Source organism: Molossus molossus, unplaced genomic scaffold (genome assembly GCF_014108415.1).
Source record: "Molossus molossus isolate mMolMol1 unplaced genomic scaffold, mMolMol1.p scaffold_m16_p_8, whole genome shotgun sequence".
Classification (NCBI taxonomy): Eukaryota; Metazoa; Chordata; class Mammalia; order Chiroptera; family Molossidae; genus Molossus; species Molossus molossus.
The window spans coordinates 84,197,093-84,222,789 of NW_023425402.1; the positions used below are offsets into that span (position 1 = coordinate 84,197,093).

At 41.0% G+C, this 25,697-nt stretch overlaps 1 protein-coding gene across 2 annotated transcripts in view; it reads right to left on the reverse strand.

Moving 5' to 3' along the window:
• Nucleotides 1-19,155, reverse strand: part of EPB41L2 (erythrocyte membrane protein band 4.1 like 2) — a 206,369-nt gene extending 187,214 nt beyond the window's left edge. The window contains exon 1 of one of the 2 annotated variants that reach the window (XM_036248002.1): nt 19,076-19,155. The gene's annotated coding sequence lies outside the window, so the exon portion shown is untranslated. Of the gene's footprint in view, nt 1-18,725; nt 18,745-19,075 lie in introns of those variants that run through there. The other variant, XM_036248005.1, reaches the window with a different exon arrangement.
• Nucleotides 19,156-25,697: the final 6,542 nt, after the last annotated feature.

Consider the following 25,697-nt stretch of genomic DNA (forward strand, 5'->3'; position numbering starts at 1 on the left):
AGAAGGAGAGAGAGAGAGAAACATCGATGAGAGAGAACATCAATTGGCTGCCTCCTGCATGCCCCCCACTGGGGATTTGGCCCACAACCTGGGCGTGTGCCCTGACCAGGAATTGAACCATGGACTTCTTGGTGCATGGGTCGGTCAATGCTCAACCACTGAGCCACACCAGCCGGGCACCATCTTATCCTTTTACTTCCAACTGCCAAGGAAGAAGGGGAAAAGAACCCAGTCACTAACAATACTTATTTACTGGGAGGGAAATTTAACTAGCAAAATTAAACTGTTTCTATACTGTGTTTTAAAAATCAAGACTAATTTTACTATAAAAGGTCACATTTTAACGGAAAAACTGGCTGTGGTCTACAGAAATTACTATGGCATCTGCTTTCCTTTCTCTTTTTGAAATGAAGCTGGACTAGAAACTCTTGTGTAATTTGTATTTGGATGGGTGTTTGCAGAGGATCATTATCTTCCCAAATTTCTAAGTGGTTCCATCTGTTTCTATGGTGAATCTCGCTTAGGATAATTTCAGAAAATGAAGAACTAAAAAATCCAATCGCCTTTACAATTGGCTTTGGTGTACTCTTTGAGTGGTTTTAAGAAAGAACAGAACCTGAAACTAATTTTAAAAACCTCTATAGTAACTACCAATTTACAGGACAGAGAAACAGGTTACAGTATACCACAGGGATGAAATCAGAAAAATAAAAATCGTGGGAATGATAGAGGACAAGCAATCTAGTTTCTTCAAAACAGCTAATTACAAGGAAATACAGGGTGGGGCAAAAGCAGGTTTACAGTTGTGTGTACACAAAACAGTTTATTCTTGTATTATTATTTATTAATTAATGTATTACTGTATTTATTTGTATTACAACTATAAACCCACTTTTACCCACCCCTGTATAAAACAGAAGACCCTATAGATTATACAAAATAACTAATCATAATGTGTAGATCTAATTTGAATCCTAATTCAAACAAAAATGTTTGAAAGAAAACAAAGACAATTGGAAATTTGAATAGAGTGAATATTTGATATTAAGGATTTACGTTACTCTTTCAGGTGTAATACTGGTATTGTGAGTTTTTTTAAGAGTCTTCTCTTTTAGAGATATAAATCAAAATATATGTAGATGAAATGCCTATGATTTGATTCAAAATAAAACAGTTGGGGGGTGAAGTGAACACACATATAGATAAACTAAAGCTAGCCGTGAGCTGCTAACTGTTACAGCTGGGTGATAGGAATGAATGGAGGGGGAGGGGTCATTACACCACTCAGTTTACTTTTGTATATATTTTAAACTTTCCAAATAAAACTTTGGTATAAAAAACCAAAAAGGAAATAATAACATAAAATAAAAACAAAATTTTAAAATAAACTTAAAATTCGTATCTACTACAGAACAGTGAGACTTTTTTTCTAATTGATTTTAGAGAGAGGAAGGAAGAGAAAGAAACATCGATGTGAGAGAGAAATCTCCATGGGTTGCCTCCTGCACTCGCCCCAGCTGGGGATTGAACCTGCAACCTGGGTATGTATCCTGACTTGGAATCGAACCCACCACCTTCTGGTGTATGGGAGGATGTTCCAACCAACTGAGCCACACTGGCCAGAGCCAGTGAAACAATGTTTTTTTTAATTTAATTTATTTTATTTTATTTTTTCCACCACCACTTATCCCCTCTATGTCCTCTTCCATCTCACCCACCCCCTCCTACACCTCCACAATGAGACATTTTTTACTAAAGCAAGTAGAACAGTGGCAAATAAATTCAGAATATCTTTCACTTAAATAACTTTACTCGCCTTAAAATTTCAGCAAGTCACAAAATAAAGATAAAAAAATCTTGGAAGACATGTCAGTGATCACAAAGTTCACCCACAGTGAATCTTCCTACACCTTCCAGCAGGTGATTATCAGGCTCTGGCCTGAGTCCTTCAAACCCTGGGAAACTCCCTCCCAAGACAGCCCCTCCCATTTGCTGCCTGCTCTCTTAAAAAACTCTCATACCATGTCCGGCCAGTGTGGCTCAGTGGTTGAGCATCACCCCATGCACCAAGAGGTCGCCGGTTTGATTCCCGAACAGGGCACATGCCCAAGTTGTGGACCAAATCCCCAGTGGGGGCATGCAGGAGGCAGCCAGTCGATGTTCTCTCTCATCGATGTTTCTATCTCTCTCTCCCTCTCCCTTCCTCTCTAAAAAAAATCAATAAAAAAAAAAAAAGTTCTTGCCCTGGCCGGTTTGGCTCAGCAGTTGGAGCGTAGGCCTGCGGTACAGAGAGACCCGGGTTCGGTTCCCGCTAAGGGCACGTACCTCAGTTGCAGTTTGTCCCCAGCCCTGGATGGTCGTGCGGGTGGCAGCCACTCGATGTGTCCCTTCACGTCGATGTTTCTCTCTCTCTCTCTTCCTCTCTCTCCCTCCCGCTCTATCTGAACAAAAAATGGAAAAATGTCCTTGGGTGAGGATAAAAAAAAAGTTCTCATACCAGGTAGGAAACCTCTAGATCTCTTGGTTTGATCCACGGAAAAAGGGTTTTTCAAACACAGATCACAATCCACTGGTGAATTATGAAATCAAGTTAGTGAATTGTTGACTGGCACTTTTTTTATTATTATTATTACTAAATAGAAAAAGATCTCAAGAGCACACTGCATATGGTATGGCTAAAAACTAATGAATCAAACTTGTTTCTGTTATTCACACAAACACATATATACACCTGAATAAAGGTTCAAGACATAAAATCTATTACAGTGGTTTTGTCAAAAGAAAAGTTAAAAGTCAATGTTCAAAGATAGTTATCAGTAAGTTGCCCATTCCAGCAAGTCTTACCCTTTCAGTTATTTCGATAGCTAGTTCCTCCCTTACTTCAGTGCCTCCTAACCTCAACATCGCAGGCACCCTTTCGGGGACACGGTTTCAGTTAGTCTAAGCTTTCACCCATTTTTATTGAATAAATAATACTTAGTGCATGCTACATATCCCTTAAAACGCAGTATCTAAAAATGAACAAAATATTCCAAGTCAAACAAGAATAATCAATTACATCCACATCCTGCATAAAATGTTTCACATACTCATTTAAAACCTTTCTTTGAGATACTAGTAGTGATTCTTCTAAAACATACAAGGATGAAAGACTTAGTTTGAAAGAGATTTGCATTAATAGGTAATGATGATAAGTTAAGTCTTAGGTGATACAAAATTAGTCAGAGGTAAGAACTCTGGGAAACAGGAAAAACTAAAGGGATAGTCAGAGGGAAAGAATTATGTGAAGAACAGAAGTAGAACAAAGAGCTCTAAATATGTTGAGAGAATTTCATAGACAATATGGTTGGTCAAAAATATCGAATACCTGGGGTAAAAGTGTTCAATAATTTGACAAAAGGGCCTTCTATTACCTGAAAAAAAGCAATTTCAATGGACCTGTGAGACCAGAGGTCAATAGAAATAAAAAGGCATCTACTCCTTTTTAATATAACTTCCTGTTGAAGAGACAGTCAAGACTGCACTGGTAGAACTCATTCAACGAGCTTTGTTTCCTTTTTTTAAATTTTTATTTCCAACTAATTTCATCTTGTTTATTTCAACCGATTTTATATCTAACAAAACAATCTATATGTAGCGTATTAGGTTTCCCTACAAACTTCCATGAATCTGTAAATCTAATCAGAAGCCTGTTTTCATCATAAAAATCACTGGCAAAAGTATTTTGGATAAGAGAAGACCAAGGTTAAAATTTCAGTAACAACCACCACCACAGACTTCCCACCACAAAAGTTTTTCTCCCAAAGTTGCTATAAAGATGCCATGAAAGCTTTAGCAAATGTTTTGCTAAAATCCTGTCTATTTTCCCTCTAAGAAGGGCACTTGAAATGACTTTCTCCAGAGATAAATAAATGAGGAACACACAACATCTTGCATGGATTAGGACTTATTTCTGGGCATCTGCATCACTTAAGAGAAAACAGACAAAAGAGTAACATAACTTACCCAAGTGTCACACTTAGTAATTGCTGAACTGCGACTGGGACTTGGGGCTAGAACAATTTTCTTACTATCCTCTACTCCGTTCGGGGAAAAAAGTGGGGGGGGACAGTAACAGGTACCCGGTTTGTTAAAATTCCAGTCACAATAGACTCAGGACAAGCTCCCCCAGTCCGTACTTCACAGGACATACAATGATGGCCAAAGTTTCAACAATACACCTGGCACTGCAAGATACTCAACTGAAGACAAAAAGTTTGATCCTTCAGCGGTAACTCTGAACCACTGACTCCAGCAACTCCTTAGTGACCTGTGGACATTCCAGGCCTCGACATTCCATTTGTGAAAACCGCTGGGGAAGAAGGAAGACAGACAGCAGCAGTTATCATACTTTCTTTCTACAGGCTTCCACTCTACTAAAACCAGTAAAGGAGCAAGAGCAGAATCTCATTAACTGCTTTCAAGTTTCTGACTGAAAACTACCCCCACAGTGATCAAAGTGCACCCTAATACAATAGTGTAGTATTGGTTCGGGTTCAAAATAGCCACCTCCGGGGAGGGGGATGCACGTAGGAACAGGTGTGAAGAAAGACTTGACATATTCTTAGAGATCATATAGGACGGGAGTTACCACTGGAGGTTCTGGAACCAGAAGACCTGGGCTTAAAACCCTGCTCTGCCATTAATTAGCTGAATGATCCAGAGCCAGTTACTGAAACTTTCTTAACAGACAAACCTAGAATAACAGTACTCACCGCTCAGGGTGACTCTATGATCAAATTAATAAATATTTGTAAAAGTGATTACAGAACAGTATCTGACACATACTAAGTATTCAAGAAATGTTACCTCTTATTAATATTTTCTAATTCAATATGTATTTACAAAGAATATATACACTATGTTTTAATAAAAGTACAAATTAAAATATAAAATAAACTATCTCAGCCCTGGCTGGTTTGACTCAATGGTTACAGCGTGAGCTCACAACCAAGGGGTCACGGGTCCGATTCCCAGTCAAGGGCAAGTACCTAAGTTGCAGGTTCAATCCCGGGTCAGGGTTGTGCAGGCGGCAACCAATCGATGTGTCTCTCTCACATATCAATGTTTCTCCCTCTCTCCCTCCCTTCCACTCTATCTACAAACCAATGGAAAAACATCCTCAGATGAGGATTAACAAAAAAATACAAAATAAACTATCTCAAACATAAAAGTCCTGCCTGTATTAATTAGCAAAAGCACTTGAACTATTAAGTTACAGTCTGCTTCATCTATAATGCCCATGTTTTACATATTTCTAAACTAGTGTATGACCAATGTTTGAGGCATACACTTTCCCTCTACACCGCCAGACAGACCATACACATGGCAGGCTGATGTGATTTTATAACAACTGTGTAGTCACATCAAAATCCAGTCAGCTGGAAAAAAAAAGTTTCACTTGGTTCTGTTCCAACATATTGCCACTAAACTATGCTAAGCAAAAGAAGAATAAAAGACAAGGAGAGGGACTGATGGAGAGAAAATGAAAGAGGGAGGAGAATAGGGAGAGAGATGTAGGGAGAAAGAGAGAAAAGAAAAATATAAAAATGTAAAAACATTGAAAGCTAGTGTAAGCATAGGCAGGAGTCATGGGAAAAAATATAAAACATTAACATTAAAATAGAATTTGAAGATCGGTTCAGATTTGGTTTAGAAATTGTTAGGTTTGGTTTTTCAGCAATGACTAAAGCATTTTCTATGTCCACAATATTACATTTAAGTGAAACTGCTTTCACTGAACAAAACAATATTCATATACTTACTGCAAAAAACATGAGAACTGAGTATGTCTAAATGAACTAATTTATTTAATTCTACAAACAGTAATGAACATGAGCTTTCTTTTGGAGACCAGAAATTACATGCCAAAAAGAGGAGAAAGAGATATCTTACTCATATACAAATGAAAGTATATGTCGTCTAGAATTTGTTTCAAAATAATAGGGGTGGGGGGATTATCAGGGAGTAGAAGGAAAATATAAATTAAAATATTTTTTCTTTATTGGTTTTGAGAGAAAGGAAGGGAGAGGGAGAGAGAGAGAAACATTAATGAGCAAAAATATCGACTGGCCACCTTCTGCATGCCCCCGACTAGGGATTTGTGCCCTGACCGGGAATCAAACTGGTGACCTCTTGGTGCATGGGTCGATGCTCAACCACTGAGCCACAACAGCTGGGCAAAGGAAATATAAATTAAATAAGACAGGCCATGTGTTGGTAACTGCCAAAGCTGGGTGAAGGTAAATGAGGTTTATTATATTACTATTCTCTCTACTTCTAAATGTATTTTAAATTTTCCATAAGATAAAGTTTAAAAAAGTAAAACACTCTTCTATAACTAACAATGGTCCATTCTTTCTTCCAAAAAATCACTTCAATAGATAATCAAACAGTAAAAACATGGCTTTAAAAAAATCTAATAACAAAAAAAAAAAAGTCCTTAAAAAACAGGCACATTATTCTTCACCACTATGATGTGTGCTGCAGAGAGCAAGTAACACAGATCACAGATCTCTAGACTGCTCTGGAATCCACCCTCCAGCCTGTGGAGTTAAGCTTGCAGCCCTGGGGATGAAAGGGAACTGGCCTCGGTTAGGAGGAATGTTGGAGGCGCATCTGCACTACTTGTGCTGCCCACACCTAGGGCCCCCGCACTGTAGAGCTGCAGGCGTTCAGAGCATCTCCAGCATACCTGCAGTTTTCTGTTTGAGGGTGGAAATAGGGGGGAAGGATGAATGTATTCACATTCCCATATGTGTATAATTTAAAACATACAATCTTGGCGTTAGGAAATTAAGATGCTGGATTTACTGACGTTGATTTCAATGGCCAAGATCCAAAATCAGTTCTGGTCACAAACTAAATGGATCAACTCTTGATTCCTTTGTTAGTGGGCAGACCCAACTCCTTACTCTGCACTTTAACCTTTCTCATGCACAACTTTTATTTATTTTATTTTTTTTAAGAGTTTTTCTTTTTCCATTAAGTGGATTAAAGATAATTTTTCAAGGAAGATGTTCATTTAACAGCTTTTTTTTTTTTAACCACACTCAAAAGCAATCAAACAGAGTGTATTGAAGGAAAGTAAAAGATTATCATAATAAACATGGGCTCCAACAATAAAGGCTGAATATGCACCTTTGTCTAGTGCATGATGATTGCCACATTTGCTTTTCAAATACTTGTGAAGGCATTTGGCACCATTTTCCAATAATCCCATAGGTCATCTGCTTCCTTGTGTTTTCAATAGTAGTTCAAAATGTTGACACATGTAATGAACTACTTTTGGAAGACCTAGCTCTGTCTCCATTATGGCCTCAAGATACAAATATATGAAAACTACAGGACAGCTGTCCAGCTACACAACTTGGCAGGCTTCCTGAGTTCTCCAAGAAAACTCTGACTGACAACTCCATTAACAGCAAGAGAGGGTAACTAGACAGGAGGAGACCTTGGCTGTGCCTGAAGCGCCATCACTAAATCGCCAAATGACTTTGGCTAAGTTTAACCTCTTCCTGACTCACTTTTCTTATCTGTCAGACCTATGGCATAAAATTGTTTTAAGAATAAAAGAAGAAAGTGTTCTAAGAATTGATTTTGAAAAGGGAAAAAAATTTACAAATTAAAACAAAATTTTAAAAGAGGAAAGAAAACACTTAGAAATCTGTGCCACAATCACCATATAATGTCATACTGTTATCTATTGGGAGAAAGAAGAAATGTACAAAGCACCTTGATTAAGGAAATTATATTTTGTAACTACCCAATGTTTCTCAAACTTTAGTTATTTACAAACCTACTTGATAATTTTTTGCCATATCCAAACAGCCACTATATTATTTATTTAATTCTCATCTTTAAATCAAGTCACTTAAGAAATACCTACTTTAGCCTTATGCTAAGTAATATGAATTAAATCGTAGTTTTGAAGTATTTGTATATTGTTTTGATGCACACTGACATATATACTTAACCACTGTAAGAAAAAGGTCCATCTGTGTACCACCTCAAATCATTTTGACATCCCACCACACTTTAAGGAAATGCTGTCCTGCTCTGTTGCCTGCAACACCTTCTACCTTAATGAATAGAGTATTTGAATTTATAAACCACTAAAACCCACTGGGTAATTTAAGCAACACTAACCACATGCATGCATGAGCCTTTGGCTCTTCCTGGAACTTTCTCAGACCTCATGGCCACTGCCTTATTCAGAATCTCCATTTTTGTCTCCCTTTACCTAAACCCCATATACAAAAATTCTTAAAGTATGTATCTTCACATTAGGGTAATTCCCACCCCCTATTTATGCCCTCGTAATGAAATTTTTCAACCTAAAAGTATTTAACAGAACCCACCCGTCTTCCAAGTTTCCTCTATATTCAATATTCAAAGAATATTTAAATTTATGTATGCGAACTATGTGTCATCTAAAGATAAAGACATTCAGTAAACTCTAAAGTAAGGTGGCCATCTCTGATACACATTCACCAAATTTGTTTTTGTTTGTTTATTTTTAAATCTAGTTCAAGTATATATTATATGACTTTTAAGTGTGTGTACTGAAGTAATCCGTGAAATATTACAGGAAAAAATATAATACATTTACTGTTCTCTTTCCAGAAACACCTCCTTGTTCAGTGACATATCATCAGTCATCCACTCCCATCTACTCCAGATGTTGACTAAATCACCTGATTTTTCTCTATATATGTACATACATATAACTAAAGTTCAACTCAGCATCTGGCATTTTTAAAAAAGGACCATTTGCCTGGCTGGCTTTTCTCAATGGTTACAGCATCGCCCAAAGACCAAAGAGTCTCGGGTTCGATTCCAGTCAAGGGTACATACCTCGGTTGCGGTTTGTCCCCAGCCCTGGTTGGGGTCATGCAGGAGGCAGCCAATCAACATGACACTCTCACATTGATGTTCTGTCTGTTTCCTTCTCTCTCTCCCCCTCTCTCCCACTCTGAAATATCAATGGAAAAATATTCTCGGGTGAGGATTTAAAAAAAAAAAAAAAAGAATAGGGACTATTTCATTAAGGCTGCAGAACTTACCAAATTGTCAGTACCACAGTATCTTGGGAATTTTATTTTTATCAACTTAACACCCTAAAATCAGTGGACTGAACATGAGTTAATTTCTGTTCCCCAAACCACAATAAAATGACAGTGACAAAATTTAATTAAAAAAAAAAAAGGTACAAATGCACACGCACACACACACACCCAAAAAAGGAGGGGACAGGCCAGCAGATAAGATATATCAACAGAACTTTAGAAGATGGAAAACAGATGTACAGAGTAACTGACTTAACAGACCAGAGGAAGCCGAACCCTGAATTCCTGTTTGGTGGGGGCCTACCAGAAACAATACCACTGAGGGCAGATGTGAGAGAGAGCTAAAAACAGGAGGCCAGTTATACGTAAATACAAGGAACATTTAAATCTCTCTCTCTCCCTCCCTCCCTAATCCTTTGCAGCCAGAAGATAGAAGGTTCACTCTCTAGAAAAGCTAAGGGAAGAAAGGCTCTGAAATCAGGAATCCAGATACACAGGGCAGATGTGAGGCACTAGACAGAAAACAAGGAGGTCCAATCACTCATTCGGCAAATACTCAGAGTATCCACTCCGTGCAGGCACTGTGCTAGGTTCTGGAAATACAAGGGCAAACAAAATAGACAAAAATATTTGCCTTCGTGCAGCTTATATTCCAGTGAGGAGACAATCAATAAACAGAAAGTTAAGTATACAGTGTATCAGAAGATAATAATACATACCATAGAAGAAAGACAAGACAAGGAAGAGATTTAGGGTATGCTGGGATAGCGATGAAAGTAGGTGTGCAGCAGTTTCAAATAACGCTCATGGGAAGCAAGATCTGAAGAAGGTAGGGGAGCAGGACCTGCAAGGATATGAGGGAAGAGCATTCCAGACAGAGAGAAAGCAAGTACAAAGGGACATCAGGTAGGGCAGGACTGGAGATAGCACATACATGAAAAAGGAAAAGGACATTACCAAAAAGAAAATTCAGTAACCAAGGAGCATCTTCGAAAACAGGGAAACAAATAGAGTACAGAGGTTAGAAGAGAACATTGAAGAAATTTCCCAAAAAGCAGAAAAAAAAGACAGAGAGATGGTTATCAAAGCAAAAAGGTAACAAAATTGGAAAGTTAATCTCTGAACTCCCACATCCAATTAACAGGAGTTCCAGAAAGAACAGAGAATATAGAGGGGAAAATTATCAGAGGTGTATTTCTGAAAGACAAGTTTCCAGGATGACAGGGCCCACTGAGTGAGGGCCTAGCAATGAATGAAAAACTTCCCACACAAGTAGACACACCATCATGAAATTTTTCAAAACACCAAGTTCAAAAAGAAAATCCTGAAAACTTCTAAAGAGAACAAACCGGTTACACATACAGAAACAGAAATTACAATTGCATCAGTCTTTTCAATAGCAACACTGGAAAACTAGAATACAATTCAGTGATGGCCTCAAAATGTGGAGGAAAAGTAATCACTACCTTAGAATTCTATTCCCAGTCATACTATAAAAGCATTCAAACTGAGAATGTAAAAGGCATTTTAAGAGTGGAAAAAAGTTGTCTTTAGACTCCAAGGTCTCAGGAAATTAACCTTCTATTTGGACTTTCTTGGGAAACTACTGGAAGATGTACTCAAGTAAAGAAAAAGTTAAGAGGCGTGGAGCCCTGGCCTGTGTGGCTCAGTTGGTAGAGAGTCATCCCATGCACCAAGAGGCTGCTGGTTCAATTCCTGGTCAAGGCACACGCCTGGGTTTAGGGTCTGACCCCCGGTAGGGGGCGTGCAGGAGGCAGCTGATCAATATTTTTTTGTCTCAGATGTTTCTCTCTCCCTTTCTATCTATCTAAATATCAATTTTAAAAAATAAAAAGAAAGGAACATGGAGCCCAGGGACCTGGGAGCCCAGGGACCTGGGAGCCCAGAAAGAGAAGCAAAGGGAATTTCCAGAATATAGCTGCATAACAGTTCTACAAATAAACCAGTCCAAGAGGCGATAGGGCCCAGAAGGATATCTCTAAGAAAAAAAGACAGGGGCTGTCAATAGTTTTCAACCTAGTTTAGGGCTAAATTAAGGAGGAGTATAAAGAAAACTATGCCATCAAAGCACTCTACATGGCTTAGCTACTGCATGCATGTGATGTAGAATGAGAGACAGTGTGAGTCTGTGTGTGGGAAGAGGGAGTATGTAAAGGAGGCTAACTCCAACCAAGGTAGAAAGTTAATGGCTATTATTACCTAAAATGGAAAAAATAAAAGACAAGATAACTCATGCTATTTAGACACAACACACCAGATAATAAAACCAAAAAACTGAAAGTGGTTGCCTCTGGGGGCAGAAATCTGTAATGAGGGGAGCTAGGGCAGGGATCTGCTGCTTTTCCCTATAATCCCTGTAGTAATACTTATACTAGGAGCACCCAGGGGAATGCCATTTGCACTATAAATGAAATAGCAAAAACCACTCGAAAGATAAATATGGGGGTGGGGTGGGGTCACTTGTTATGTTGATGTGTCTTATAGTCTGGTAGTGTTCTTATGTTGAACTATCATACTGAAAACACTATGTACACACACACACACACACACACACACCAACAGTGCACAAGGGTTCCCTTTTCTCCACACCCTCACCAACACTTGTTTGTTGATTTACTGATAGCCATGCTGACAGGTGTGAGGTGTGGCCAACAGACATATGCCTAAGATGCACCTTGTACGTGAATACCCTTAAGAAACTCTTGACATAATGCTGAAGTTATCAGCCTTTCTTTGGTCTCTGGCCCCGTGAAGTCTTATGAACACCCTGCATTATTGAAACTAGATCCAAACAGTTTTGCTATATATATGTTCTTTTGTATACTACCAAGAGGTAGACAGTTTGTTAGGACAAAGTTTTGTAAAAGTTCAAAAATTCTAGAGATACTGCACTGAAATTGTTAAAAAGTGATTTTAACTTACGATCACCACAGGAAAGTACAGTTTCATATCAAAGACTGTACTTCCACACAGATAATTATTCCTGACCACTGCAAAAATAAAATGCTGACAACATATTCACAATCAACCCACACTAGGTCTTTTCTTAACCTAACAATTTTCACAGATGCCAGGCACAGATGAGGTAGATTATTACTGTCAACCCCATACTAAAAAAACTGAGGCTTTGAGAGATAATCTACCCAAGGTTACTGGCTTAAGTGCCAGTCTAACCAGCAGCAGTATAGACTGGTCCCTTCTAATCAAAATTTCCATCAAAGAAATCTATGAGAAAATAAAAATCCATTGGTTAAATTCACAGGCAGAAATGAAAGAGGCCAAGATACCATAGGAATTCAGTTTAACCTTAACATTGGGTAAAAGAAGACAACTAAAAGAAATCAATTCAATGGAAATAAGTGATGCGGGACAGGGGAAGAATCCATGATGAAAGTACAATACGGTAACATTAAAAAAAAACCACACTCTTAAGATTTTGATTTCTTAATCTCAAAAATAAGAACTAAACTAGATCAGCAGTTTTCAATCTTTTCTGTTTACTAAAAACCTTTCAAAAACTGCTCCCAAAAATTTCTCTCCCTCTCTCTCTCTCTCTCTCTCTCTCTCACACACACACACACACACACACACCACCAATTTACTCACATTCTCAGGCAGTTCATGAACCCTTAACACCCACCCTGGGCAACACCTTCCCCACTAACCCCACTTCCCACCTCAGACGGAGTCTGAACTAAGTGATCTCTACACTCCCTTTGGGTCCTCTAGGGCAGCGATTTTCAACCGGTGTGCCACAAGAATTTTTAAAACATGCAATACCTGACTATTTAGTCAGGAACACCAACCTCTTTTCCCTTAGATTGTCAAATAAAAACATGACAACAGCCAACACAGCAACAGCTGTCTGGTTTGAATGAATCAAAATTGTATCTATTTTTTTGGTCAGATTGACAAAAACTAATATATGTTTTGGTGTACTACAGGATTCTAGTAATTAGTTTATGTGTGCCATGAGATGAAAAAGGTTGAAAATCACTGCTCTAGGTCAATGAATATAAGGTGACACAAGCAGCCTGTACGGACAAAAAGAAAAAGAACCTAAAAAGTATGGCAGAGTGTAAACTATATTTTAATTTCATATCTTCAAAGCATGTATACCTATACAGGTAGAACACAGGAAACTCAAAAATAAGATTAAATTCAGCACTGTTGTTGTCATGGTGATGAGTCCAGCTCTGAAGCTCACCAGGAAGTCTGAAAACATGCACTCGGGGCTTGGAAAAGATGGTTCGAGAGTTGAGTAACCAGACCTATACGAGAAAATTTTGAAACCACAATTATCTTGGCAAAAGGCAATTAGAGGATAACATAAGTCTTTTAAGTACTGAAAATTCTTTCATGGAGGTTGATAGGGAGGCCATAAAAAGAACAAAGCAAGAGAAAACTAGATTTTCAACTATAGCATGAAAGATTTAAATACTTCGAACTTCCCTACCTGACCTAGAAAATAGGGTTCTACAGGTGAATAGATCACTTTGCAACCCTTTCAATGTCCTCTGGTTCTTAAATTGGAAAAAACTAAAGCCATCCCCATGACACTGAATTTAGTTACATACGTTAAATGTCAGCTTGATTACCAAAAGAAAAACCTTAAACTTCTCAGAGTAAATAAAAAGATAATTCTCGCCCTGGCCGGTTTGGCTCAGCGGTTGGAGCGTCAGCCTGTGGTCCGGAGAGACCGGGGTTCTGTTCCCGCTAAGGGCATATAACTTGGTTGCAGTTTGTCCCAGGCCCTGGTTGGGTCGTGCGGGTGGCAGCCACTCGATGTGTCCCTTTCATGTCGATGTTTCTCTCTCTCTCTCTCTCCTTCCCACTCTGTCTGAACAAAAAATAGAAAAATGTCCTGGGGTGAGGATTAAAAATAATAATAATAATAATTCTCATTACTGAAATTTATTCCATATTACTATAAAGATTATTTGGGAGGCCATCTATATACATTTAGACCTTTATGACACTAATATACCAAAGTGAAAAAAATACCAAAGTACAGAGGCATATCTGTGAAATAAAAAGATATTTCCATTTTCAAAGTAACTGAGAATATGAAATTAGCTCAATTTCAATGTTTGAAAAAAATCCAGAAGCAATATGAACGCACTCATAGGCCACCTGAGGTCTACCTCTATACTAATGAGTAAAAGATATTACTTTAAAAAATGAGAATTTTGTCCAGCCAGTGTGGCTCAGTGGTTGAGCATCGACCCATTCACCAAGAGTTCGCTGGTTTAAGTCCCAGCCAGGACACATGCCCAGGTTGTGGACCAAATCCCCTGTGGGGGGCATGCAGGAGGCAGCCAATCGATGTACCCTCTCATCCTTCCTCTCTCTAATATCTATAAAGAAAAAAAAAAACAATTAAAAAAATGAGAATTTTGAGGCCACTGAATTCTCATTAAAAATAAATACCCTCGCCCTGGCCAGTCTTGCTCAGTGGTTAGAGCGTCGGCCCACAGACCAGAGAGGCCCGGGTTGGGCTCCCGCTAAGGGCACATACACAGTTGCAGTTTGTGGGGTCATGTTGGTGGCAACCACTGGATGTGTCTCTCACATTGATGTTTCTTTCTCTCTCTCATCTTCCCTCTCTTCCTCCCGCTCTATCTGAAGATAAATGCAAAAATGTCCTTGGGTGAGGATAAAAATAAATAAATAAATACCCTCCCAAACACTAGGTATTTAGGAAAATAATGTATAGATTATCTACCTTCTAGATATGAAAAACATACATCTAAGAAACCCACACAGATCTCAAGCCAACCACAAAACAAGGGGAAATATCCAGAAGGCAAAACAAATCATTTATATGAAATATTACCTATACAACATTTCTATGTGTAACAGCACCAGGTTCTACAAAGTCAACTCCAACTTTCAAAGAATTGTCACTAAAAGCACCTCCAATATATTAAAGGTTCAATGAATTGACTCATCAAATTTATTAACTGTAAACAATTTATAGGTGCTTCACATAACAAATACATATTTATTTTAAAGCGTGTGCATATCTGTGTATTTTGTATGAGAGAGGGAATATATATTCCTGTTCTCATAATATTTCCTCTCTCATACTAAATACACAGACGTACACTATAATTATGGGGGATGGGGGGTCTTTACAAAAGCATTGGTTATCACTATCAGTTATTTCTTGCAGATATTCAAGGTAATTATTTCTTTGCTTTTTGGTTTACCAGTAACTTCTAAATAACTCTACTATTTATATTTGGAGGCCATTCCTCTGTAGTTAATGACACCAGGATTGACTCCATTTTAGATTTTAATCTGGGGCACTGCCCAGTCAGAGGAATGATAAAATCTTATGGATATCGAGTTGCTGGTTTGTGCCAAAACATAGCAATCCCAGAGGATGTCTGTCTGGAATCTGTAGAGGAATCCTCTACAAACCTGCTATTAACTCAGGCCTTCCAAAGAAGCTGGAAATGTCTGTGTGTTGAGGGGCAAGGGCTGAAAATGGATTTGCTGACTCCTAAAGGTCCAGCCCTGGCCCTGAGATTCCAAGATTCTATAAAAGGGCAGTAAATTAGGGTTTGGCTAGTATTTGCTGACTGCTGGAGCCAGCATAAACATTTACTTGAGGCTTTTAAATCTGTAAGGGTGCCCAATGGTTAGGTACAGTAATTCTGAATCTGAAAAAGCAAACAAGGCCACTGAAAAAGTTTCTAAATAAAGGGGGTGTGAGGTGGGCACATGTCCTTTGTTTTCTCCAAGTAACAATACAGATTTTAGAAATGCAAAATTTGACTCTCAGCAGTATTGACCCCTATAAACTATTTTATTGTTTTCTAAAAATATAGCAATTTACTTTTCAAAAAGTCCACACACAGCTTTTAAACAGATTACTTCAGTTCAAAAAAACAAAGAAAAAGGCCCATACTTTCCTTTGGAAACAGAAACAAAGTCAAATTTTCAAAAATATTTAACATTCTGTTATATAAAACATAAACCCCACATGCCTAAATAAAATGGCAAAGACAGAACGTTTGTAATTCTCTACCACAGTAATATGAGAGTGGTGTTTTAGAGCAAAACCTGATGTTAAACATAACTATACAATATTACTAATTACAGAGTAATTTTACCAATAAATATTTTGGTTGAGGACTGCTTTGTCATCTTTGCAAGTATTTTTAGTTGAAAGCAAGTGGTTGGGTAGTTCACGTGGACATGGTTATGATTTTTAAAAATCTATTTTTGAAATCTGGTGACTGGACTGGTTTTCTAAACTCAATTCTTTAGAACTGGTAATTTGGAAAGGGTAAGCCACAAGAACGTTAAGTTAAGAAGCAAAGGACCTAACAAGTTCACCAACTAAGATCAGCACAAAGTTAACCTGGAATTCTCCAAGTGCTCACAAATCTAATTTTGGGCCCCAACAGTCACTACATAGAAAAACTGTACTAGTTCTCCAAACAGTAAGAGCTATCTGAATGTCCTTGTCTTATACTTGCAGTTATTTTTTTGAAGGGACTCTTCAGATTTGTCCCTTAAATCAGAAAATGTGCTTCCTTCTACCTGGAATTAAATTTCAGATTTTAATACACATATCCAGTTATATACATACCCAGTCTAATACACAAACCTAGTTAAAAATATTCCATAGCAGTTTAAATTTTTTACGTAAGTTAGGTATAATTTTACTGAAATGAAATTCTAACTTTGTTAAATGAGGAATTTTTTACCACTTTTAATCATTTTAAGCAATTCCTATCCAATTCAGATATCAAGAATTTGAAGTTGGGGGCTCAACTCAACCACATTATTTTCTCTGGAAGATCTTTACATACAGTGCTCTAAGTACTTCAACTGGAGGTAAAAGACTGAAGAACTGTTAAGACTAGGTCTTCTTAAAGAGGGATGTTTGAAAAAGGAAAGAAACTGTCCCTTCCCGGTACTCTACACGAGCAGCCTCTTGTTTTCGGCAGTCCTTCTGCACACAGGACCACTACTAACTTCAGTGGGAATTCTGGCCAAGAAGTAAGGAAGACAGGATAGGATTAATTAGCCCTAAATTCATGCCGTTGTGCCAAGCCATCTCCACTTGTACAGTTCTCCAATAACCTCCAAGAGTAGATACCTGAAGTTCAATGGTAGTTCTTAAATTAAATCCCAGGACTAATCACTCAGGCTGACAGGTGACACAGCCAAGCTCTTTAAAAGTTGTGTCAGCCTGATGAATGTACTGGATTTGCCCTTATCACAGTTCAAGATTGCACTGCAATGCAACCCCATCAGTGGCAGCAACAGCAATGAGCCTGCAAACGGACACCAAATAGGATTAAGTGCTATTTGTTTCTCAGTGAAACTAGTTCAAAGACTGAGAATTCTAAATCCCAGCTCCTGAGGCCAAAAAATTGACTCAGTTTCCCTCGCGTGAAACCCAAGGAGAAACGTAACAGAACACCGATTAAAATGCTAATTGTTAATACCGTATTATAGAGATAGAGAAATAATGGATTCTGATGAAAGAAGAACAAAAACAATGGGGAAAATAAAGAGGGAACGAAGAAAAGAATAATAAAAAAAAAAAAAACACTGTAAGAGTTGTTTAAAAAAAAAAAAGTTCAAAAAAAAATAAGCTTAAATAACAAGAACAAGAACAACACACCTGGCACACACATGCCATTTCAGATGCAGGAAATTCAAGAAACTGAGGAAAAGATGTAAGTTAAAAAAGGGAAAATACATGCACAGCTCTTCTAGGTTCTCCACTTTCCTTCCCACCCATCCAATGCTCTTAAAAATAGGGGCAGCGGTTGTGGTGAAGGGGAATTCAATTTAAGGCGTCCTCGGTCAGTAGAGATCCCACACAGAGACCCCTCCCAAAAATAATAGACTCTAGGCCATAGCTCTTCTAACTTCACACACACACACACACACACCCTGACCTCCAAGGAGGTTGGCGATCTTGGGAGTTAAAAAAACCTGACCTCAGAGGAGGTTGTAATGCCCGACATCCCTGCGCAGACATCCCTCCGGCTGCTGGGACAGCGTCTCAGGCTGGCAGGCTGGGGATGAGGTCCCGGACTCCAACCCCAGCTCTGCCCGCTCCGTTCTGTTCTCCCTCCCCTGCAGCTCACCTAAAAAAGCTCCTAACGCTCTGCCTCCAGCTCCGGAGGAGAAAATGCCATCTGTGGGGAAGATGGCCTGGATGTCGGAATTGTAAGGGTCGGCGCGCAAAACGTGCGTCCCTCTCTGCACCCGCGCGAGCGGATGCCAGTCGGACCCGCGGGGCGCGTGGGGCTGCGCGGGGCCCTCGCCCGGCTCCGGCAGTGCCCACGCACGCCGACGGCCCAGGGAGGCGCGGCGCCCTCGCCCCAGGTTTCCCCTCCAAAATCCTCCTGAAGGCCACCACCGCCGCCGCCGCGTCCCCGGGGCCCCGGGCACATCTACAGGCGCCGAAGGCGGGCGGCCGTTCCCGGCCGGGACCCGCTCTCTCACCGCGCCCGCGCCCGGATGGAACCGGATTCCTCCTCCAGCCGCTCCTCGGGGCCCGAGACGCGCGACCCTGAGCCCACGGGACCCGGGCGGAGCCGCACAGTCCTCCCCGTGCCCTACCTCTCCTGGCTCCGACGAGATTTTGCTCCGGCTCCTGGGAAAGGGGCCCCGGCGGCGGAGAGGAGCGAGGAGCCGGGCTGGAGCAACAGGACCCGGACCTCGGAGAGGGAATGGGGTCCGGTAGAGAGCCGGAGGAGAGGAGAAAAGGAACTGCAGAAATCCCAAAGCCAGCCGCCCTCCCCCTCCCCCCGGTGGGACCGTCCCGCCGCCGCTTCCTGCCTGGGATCAGCTTCCCAGCTGCAGCCAGAGGAAAAATCCGAGCCGCCCCTGCAGCCCCGCAGGGACTAGTCAGTCGGCCCGGGTTCCCCCGCCGCAGGCCCGCCATTCCGCCGCCCCGCACGCCTCCTTACCCGGACACCGCACCTCAGGAGCTCTGTCGCCGCGGGGACCGGTCCCGCCTCAGCCCAGCCGTCCCGCAGCCGCGCCCGCCTCCTCCCTCTGCTAGGTTTCAAATTGAAATTCCCTGGCTGGGGCCGTCAGCGGACTCGGCGCGCCAGCCCCGCCCCCTCGCGGCGGAAGCCCCTCCCGCGCCCTCGCCGGACGCGCCCCCCGCAAGAAAACCGCCTCGAGCCTCGCCACGCCCCCCCGCCCAGGCCCCGCCCCCGAGCCGGCGTGGGCGACCCTTTCCCGCGGGATTCCCTGAGACCGGTCGCCGGGTACCCCAGGCTGGAAGGACATCGAACCCTCAAACCTGCGCTGGGTGACGACTGCTGATGCCTGTGTGCAAGGCGTGCTTACTCACGAATCCCCATCTGAAATGCCATTTACCAACGTTTAAAACCTATTTCTCCAAAGCAAATTCAGACTAAACCTTTATTGAACACTTATTCAGTGGCAGACGACACTAGACACGGAGACACGGAAATGAGGAAAACGGGGTCCTTCTCGGGCTAGAGTGGAAGTGCCCCCACAGAGAGGGCATTGAAGAGGAACTAGTTTTCTTCCTGTGGGAGAACAGGAGGAACTGGGGAAACCCCACGGAGGAAGGGTTACATGCTGAACCCAAAGTGTGAGTGGGATTTCTCCAGGCAGAGGCCTGGGAGAGTGGGCTCCAGAGCAGGACAAGGCTGAAGAAGAGGCTGGAGACCTAGGTTGAGGCCAACTGTGAAGCCACACACACACAAATACCTCCCAGTTCTTTCCTTTTGTGTAACTACATGCTCTTTCTCTCAGATTTTACTTATTTCGTCTTTTCTGAACTTTGGCATGTCCAACAGGATGTGCAGGTCATTGCCTCGAGCATCTGCACCTCTTGCCCTTTGCCTCCTCCCAGTTCTATGATCTTTAGTGACTCCACCTCGACCAAAGTAAAGTCTTCTTTCCTTTCCTAAACATAACCTTTTCAAAAATGTACAATGCCGAATGAAACCTCCGTTACAATGCCTTCCATGCATATGATGCTTTTCAGTTAACAAAGCACATTCACATATTTTATTATTGGATCCACACAATAACTTAGGACAAAGGCAGGGCAGGTATTATCGCCATCACATCAAAGAGGAAATTAAGAGTCAAGAAGATAAATTATTTGCTAAGGTCCTGCTGGTAAGCAATAAAAATAATAATTGCTACCATTTATTGTGTGCTCCATGTGCTAGTCATTGTTCTAAGTCCCTTCATGTGTTAACTTATTCAATCTCCCATATGTTAAGTACCCAAGTTAAACTTAATAAGACTCACTGATACAGAGAGAAAACCTAATTAGATAGCAGTTCTGGTAAAGAAGACCCAGGAATTTAACCAGACAATGCTGTTAGGGACTTTGAGACAGATTTACAATGTAACTTACAAAACATAAGTTTCAGGATTCCTTATTTTCACAGGTCTTGAAACTAAATATATATTTATTTAAAAGATTTTTATTAAAGGGAGTTCCTAAAGTTTTATAAGCTTTAGGGCCCATAAAACCTTGATGTATTCCCGATGGAAATCTTTTTAAATGCTAATGCAAAATAATACCATAAATGTAGGCATAATTAGTAAAATATAAAATATGCTTTTACCACAGGAAATGATATCCTTACTATGTTCTCTGTTGAAGCATGTGAATCACTTCTGTCTGCCACCTTATAAGGCGAATACCAACAAGCTAAATTGTATCCACATAGGAGTGACATTGATAATGTGGAAAGCAGCAAGATTTAGCCCAAATTGATGATTAAAGGTGATGGAAAGGTTGTTATCAAATATCTGAAGGCTATTGTGTGGAAGAAGAATTAGACTCTATATTTTGGACACAGTCTTAAATGGCTCCCAACATTTCAATAGATTGGAGCATATTCGGTGAGGATCTGGCAAGAATTGAAGGTAGCAATAAGGAAGTGAAGAAAACAGATGAAACATGGTACCATGCAGATGTCGGCAAACAACAGGTGGTAGTCCAGGCAAGCAGGGAGGTCTTAACAGGGAGAGAAGAGGGGTTTGGACAGACAAGCAGAACAAAGTCCTAAACAGGTGATATCCAGTGATGCAAGCAAGCTGGAATACTGGCATCACGGGACAGAACTACCAGGCTGTGGTTCAAGGCCAGAACATTAATCCCCAAGAAAATAGACTGATAAAAGCAAGGCTGTGTCTTCCCACTAGACAGAGGGGAGTAACAGGCAAGGGACTGACACAAAGAACAAAACAGGAATCTAGATACCAGCCTGAGAGTCACCACATCCAAATTTAGTATCGCGGCCTCAGTCCTGAGCACCACCTACAAACAAAGCCAGTCTGGCAATTTGGACTAAAAATTTACCCAAGATCTCCTTAGTGCTTTTTTTTTACCAACTCACTGACACAAGCAGCTCCTAAAAATAATCTGGATCTATACTGGTGACTCCCTCTTTTATCTGTGTGCCTTCTGGGAGCCAAGTCCAACAGCTTGGCTCTGGATTGAGAACCTGCCCTTCCTCTACAGGGTACACATGCAGGAAGACCTGACAATACACTGTTATATTCAGTCAGACTGAGGCAATCTCAAGTTGTATTGGGAATGTAGGCATGTTCCACTGCTATAAGAAAGAAAGACACCACACAAATGCCAACAAGAGTCACACTATCACCTGGCCAATCCTTGGAGCTATTTCAGTTATCTGTGGTTACATGGCTCCAAAACTTAATCATTTTATTGCTCATGATTCTTTGGGGTAGGCATTCAAGCGGGCTCAACAGGATGGCTCATCTCTGCTCTATGTGGTGTTGACTGGGAGGCACAACCGTGGATGAAGAATCCAAGATGTCCTCACTCACATGTCTGGCAGTTGGTGCTGCCTATCAACCGGGGAGTCTGATTTCTCCTCCACATGGCATCTTATCTTCCAGAGCCTCTCTCTCTCCGTGTGGCCTCTTAGCAGGACAGCTCAGAATATTTTACATGGCACCTGGCTTCTGAAAGGATAACAACAAAAGCTACAAGACCTTTAAGGCCTAGGCTGAAAAGTCACAGCAGCATGTGTGCCCAATTCAGTTGGTCAAAGCAAGTCAGAGAGCCAGCCCCAATTCAAGGAGAGGGAACCAAAGACTTCACCACTTGATCGGAAGGGGAGAATGTGTGTTCAGTGATGAAAGCATTGTTGGCAGCCATCTTGGTAAACATTTCACCGCACAACCCTGTTTTTCTAGTCTAGTATTAGAGTCTGTCCTCAAGCAACCCCTTTTTTTTTTCCATCTGCAGTAAAATTTTCCACAGGTTTTTTTCCCCCTCAAACATTAAGTCCCCTTATAATGAACAATACAAGCTGATGAACAAAATAGACTCAGAGACATAGAAGTAGGGTACAGACTGACAACCCTCAGAAGGTGGGGGGAGGAAATAAACCACAGAATTTATATGCATGTATGCATAGCCAATGGATAAAGACAACAATATTGTGGCGGGGGGAGGTCGGGAGAAGGGTATCAATGGGGGGGGGGGCATCTGTAACAAAAATAAATTAATAAAAATTGCAACAACAAAAAAGTTAAGTCCCCTTTTCTATCTAAGTCACACTGAATGAGTGATAATAATCTCCTTTCAAAAGGCCACTCCCAACTCTCGCTAATAAACAGGTAGAAGCATCTCAAGCCCGCCAAACTGAGGTATTCCCTCAATTGTAGTTGGAGTTGTGCCACACACACAGCCCTGCTTCATCTGGCTCAGTGACAGAGAAAGAAGCCTGGACATGCAGATTCCTGTCATCTGGAGCAGAATCTCCACAGTTGCTCTCTATGGGATCTCATGGCCCATTGCTCCCTAGAACTGCAAGCAGAAATAGAATAGGTCCATTAAAAATTCCCCGAGAAAGCTGCATTTGGAAAGGGTGAAACAAAGATGTATTATTTCAGTTTAACAATCTGAGTGTTGTCATGTACCAAGCCTCATGCCATGCTCTGGACATTCAAAAAGGAATAATACATTGTCCCTGCTGTGGTGGAGTTCACAGTCTGGTAGCTAATCAAGCTGGTTAACGGGAATCAGGAATTGTGGTTTCTATCTGTGCCCTCAAATTGTCCTCATTACCTAGGGTAGACAGCAGTCTCTGCTATTTTATGTAGAGTACATACAAAATACAAGGATAAAACAATGTCTTTTGATATCAATATACACGCATCATTGAGTCTACCATTTTGTACCAATTCAATTCAAGCAATAACGCAGAGCAAGTTTATAAAAGTTTACATTTGACTGTATTCTCAGTGATGAGTAAAGAAGGATTATAGGGCCTTCCATGTGTGCCTGATCTTCAACAAGAAAGGGTTTCAAGAGGTCAGAAGGGAAGGCTCCAGGCTCATTCACTAACATAACCCTTGAGTCTAAGGAAAACAGGAGTCAGCAGAAAGAACCTTATGGGCATGGATCCCCATTTTGCAGGGTAAAGGCAAATGTTTTGCTATGGCAAATGATTAAAACAGAACCCCAAAATTTAATGAAAACGGATTGGCCTGTGACTCCCTCCACAGGCCTGTGGTCAGCGGACCTGCAGTTGCAAAGCTCTGTCCCAAAGAGCGACTGGAGAGAGAGCTTGATCGGGTGAAAAAGGAACACTGTACTTCCAGTTCCCACTTAATTAGACATGGGGGTTGGGGAGGCAAAATGGCCCTGAAGCAGCATCATTGCACTTTGCTGGATAAGCAGAACTATCCCACAGTGCCATAGAAAACGCCTGATGCAGCGTGACAGTGCGAGCCAAATGTTCTGAGCACACTGAGGAGCTCTGCCTGTGGAGCCCAATTTCTAAGTAGCCTCAGCAAATACAGGTAAAAACCCATCACCAACTGCAATAGTTGCAGCAGAAGAGACCGTGGAATAAAAGCACTAAGAGAAAAATGAGAAGACCAGTCCCCTGAGTTATATGGGTTTTGCTCGAGATATTTACATAGCCCAGACTGGACTGGCTAGTTTGTAAAATAGCCCCTGGAAATAGTGGAGACAGTGAGATTGGAACCGGAATGTTGCATTTTCTAAGCAAACAAATTCCTCCCCTTGGAAAGTGGACCATCTTAAGGGGTGGTCCTTAGTTGATTCAAAACAGATGCGTGGTGGAAGGTTGGTTTTCACAAAGTACCATTTTTCAGCTTGGTTTTGTGTGCTTCCCAGAGGCACACAAAATGTGCTCTACTTATTGGAACACACTTAGAAAGATAGAGATTTTAAGGTTTTGTGTATGCTATTGCTTCCTGTGACCCCACCCTCTCCGGAGGAATATCAGAGAACAATCACTAAAAAGAAACACACAACCACAAAATCATAGCAAAGGACTGCTCAGCTAACCATGTGCTTTATGAAGGCAGTGACTTGGACTGCTTCATGAATTCTAGTTCCAAGCACAGTGGCTCATGTAGGCCTTCTTTAATAAATATTTGTTGAAGAAATAAAAGGGTAACTCTAATTGAAAATGGATAGGATAACTTCTATTTCCCACATTTTAAAAGATCTGGTTTTCAGAGGAAAATTCTTAGAATATACACCTAAAAATAATCAAGACAATATTTTACACATGTTTTTTATAATTTTAAAATTTTTTTTCAATGTTTTTATTGATTTTTTTTAGAGAGGGAAGATAGAAACATCTATGAGAGAGAAGCATCAACATCAATCGGCTGCCTCCTGCACCAGGCATTGAGCCACAACTAAGGCATGTACCCTGACCAGGAATCGAACCAGGATCTCTCAGTCCATGAGATGATGCTCAGTCCACTGAGCTACACCGGCCAGACATAAACATGTTTTTTAAATACATGGCTGAGCCTGATTCAAAAGGTAAAATAATTGTAAGAGGTCAAAATCTTTGAGAATGAGCCAATTCAAAAAGGTGAGCAAACACTGACACAGGCCTCCACATACCATGATAAAGTTGTGCCCTGCATAAGAACACCCAGTGATGCCCTGGCCGGTCTTGCTCAATGGTTAGAGCATCGGCCCAGGGACCAGAGAGAACCGGGTTCGGTTCCCGCTGGGGGCACGTACCTCGGTTGCAGTTTGTCCCCATGCAGGTGGCAACCACTCTATGTGTCTCTATCACGTTGATGTTTCTCTCTCTCTCTCTTCCTCCTTCTCTCCCTCCCACTCTACATCTCAAGATAAAATGCAAAAATGTCCTCGGGTGAGGATAAAAAATAAATAAGATTAAAAAAAAAAGAACACCAGTGACAGTGAAAAGTGGGGCAGTATTTAGCCTACTCTCAGCTCCTCAAGGCCTGTGTCACAGTACAGGCCTCAGTGGACCCAGAGGAAGCAGTACCTTTTTCAAGTTCATCTACCCTTACAGGGTGCCGTTTGTACTTCATGTCCTCGCAGAAGCACTGAGCTGGCGTTTGCCTGCCATCATCTGCAACCTCGGGTAGTGTCAGGGCTTTGTCTTTAATAGACCACGCTACTACAAGACAGCTGGATTTGAAGAGCAATACCCTTGGTGAGTATATTAGAAAAAAATGTCTTCTCTTTGCATTACTTCTCAGAGGAGGAGGAAAAGAGAAAATATTTCCCTGAGAATTTCTAACACAGGC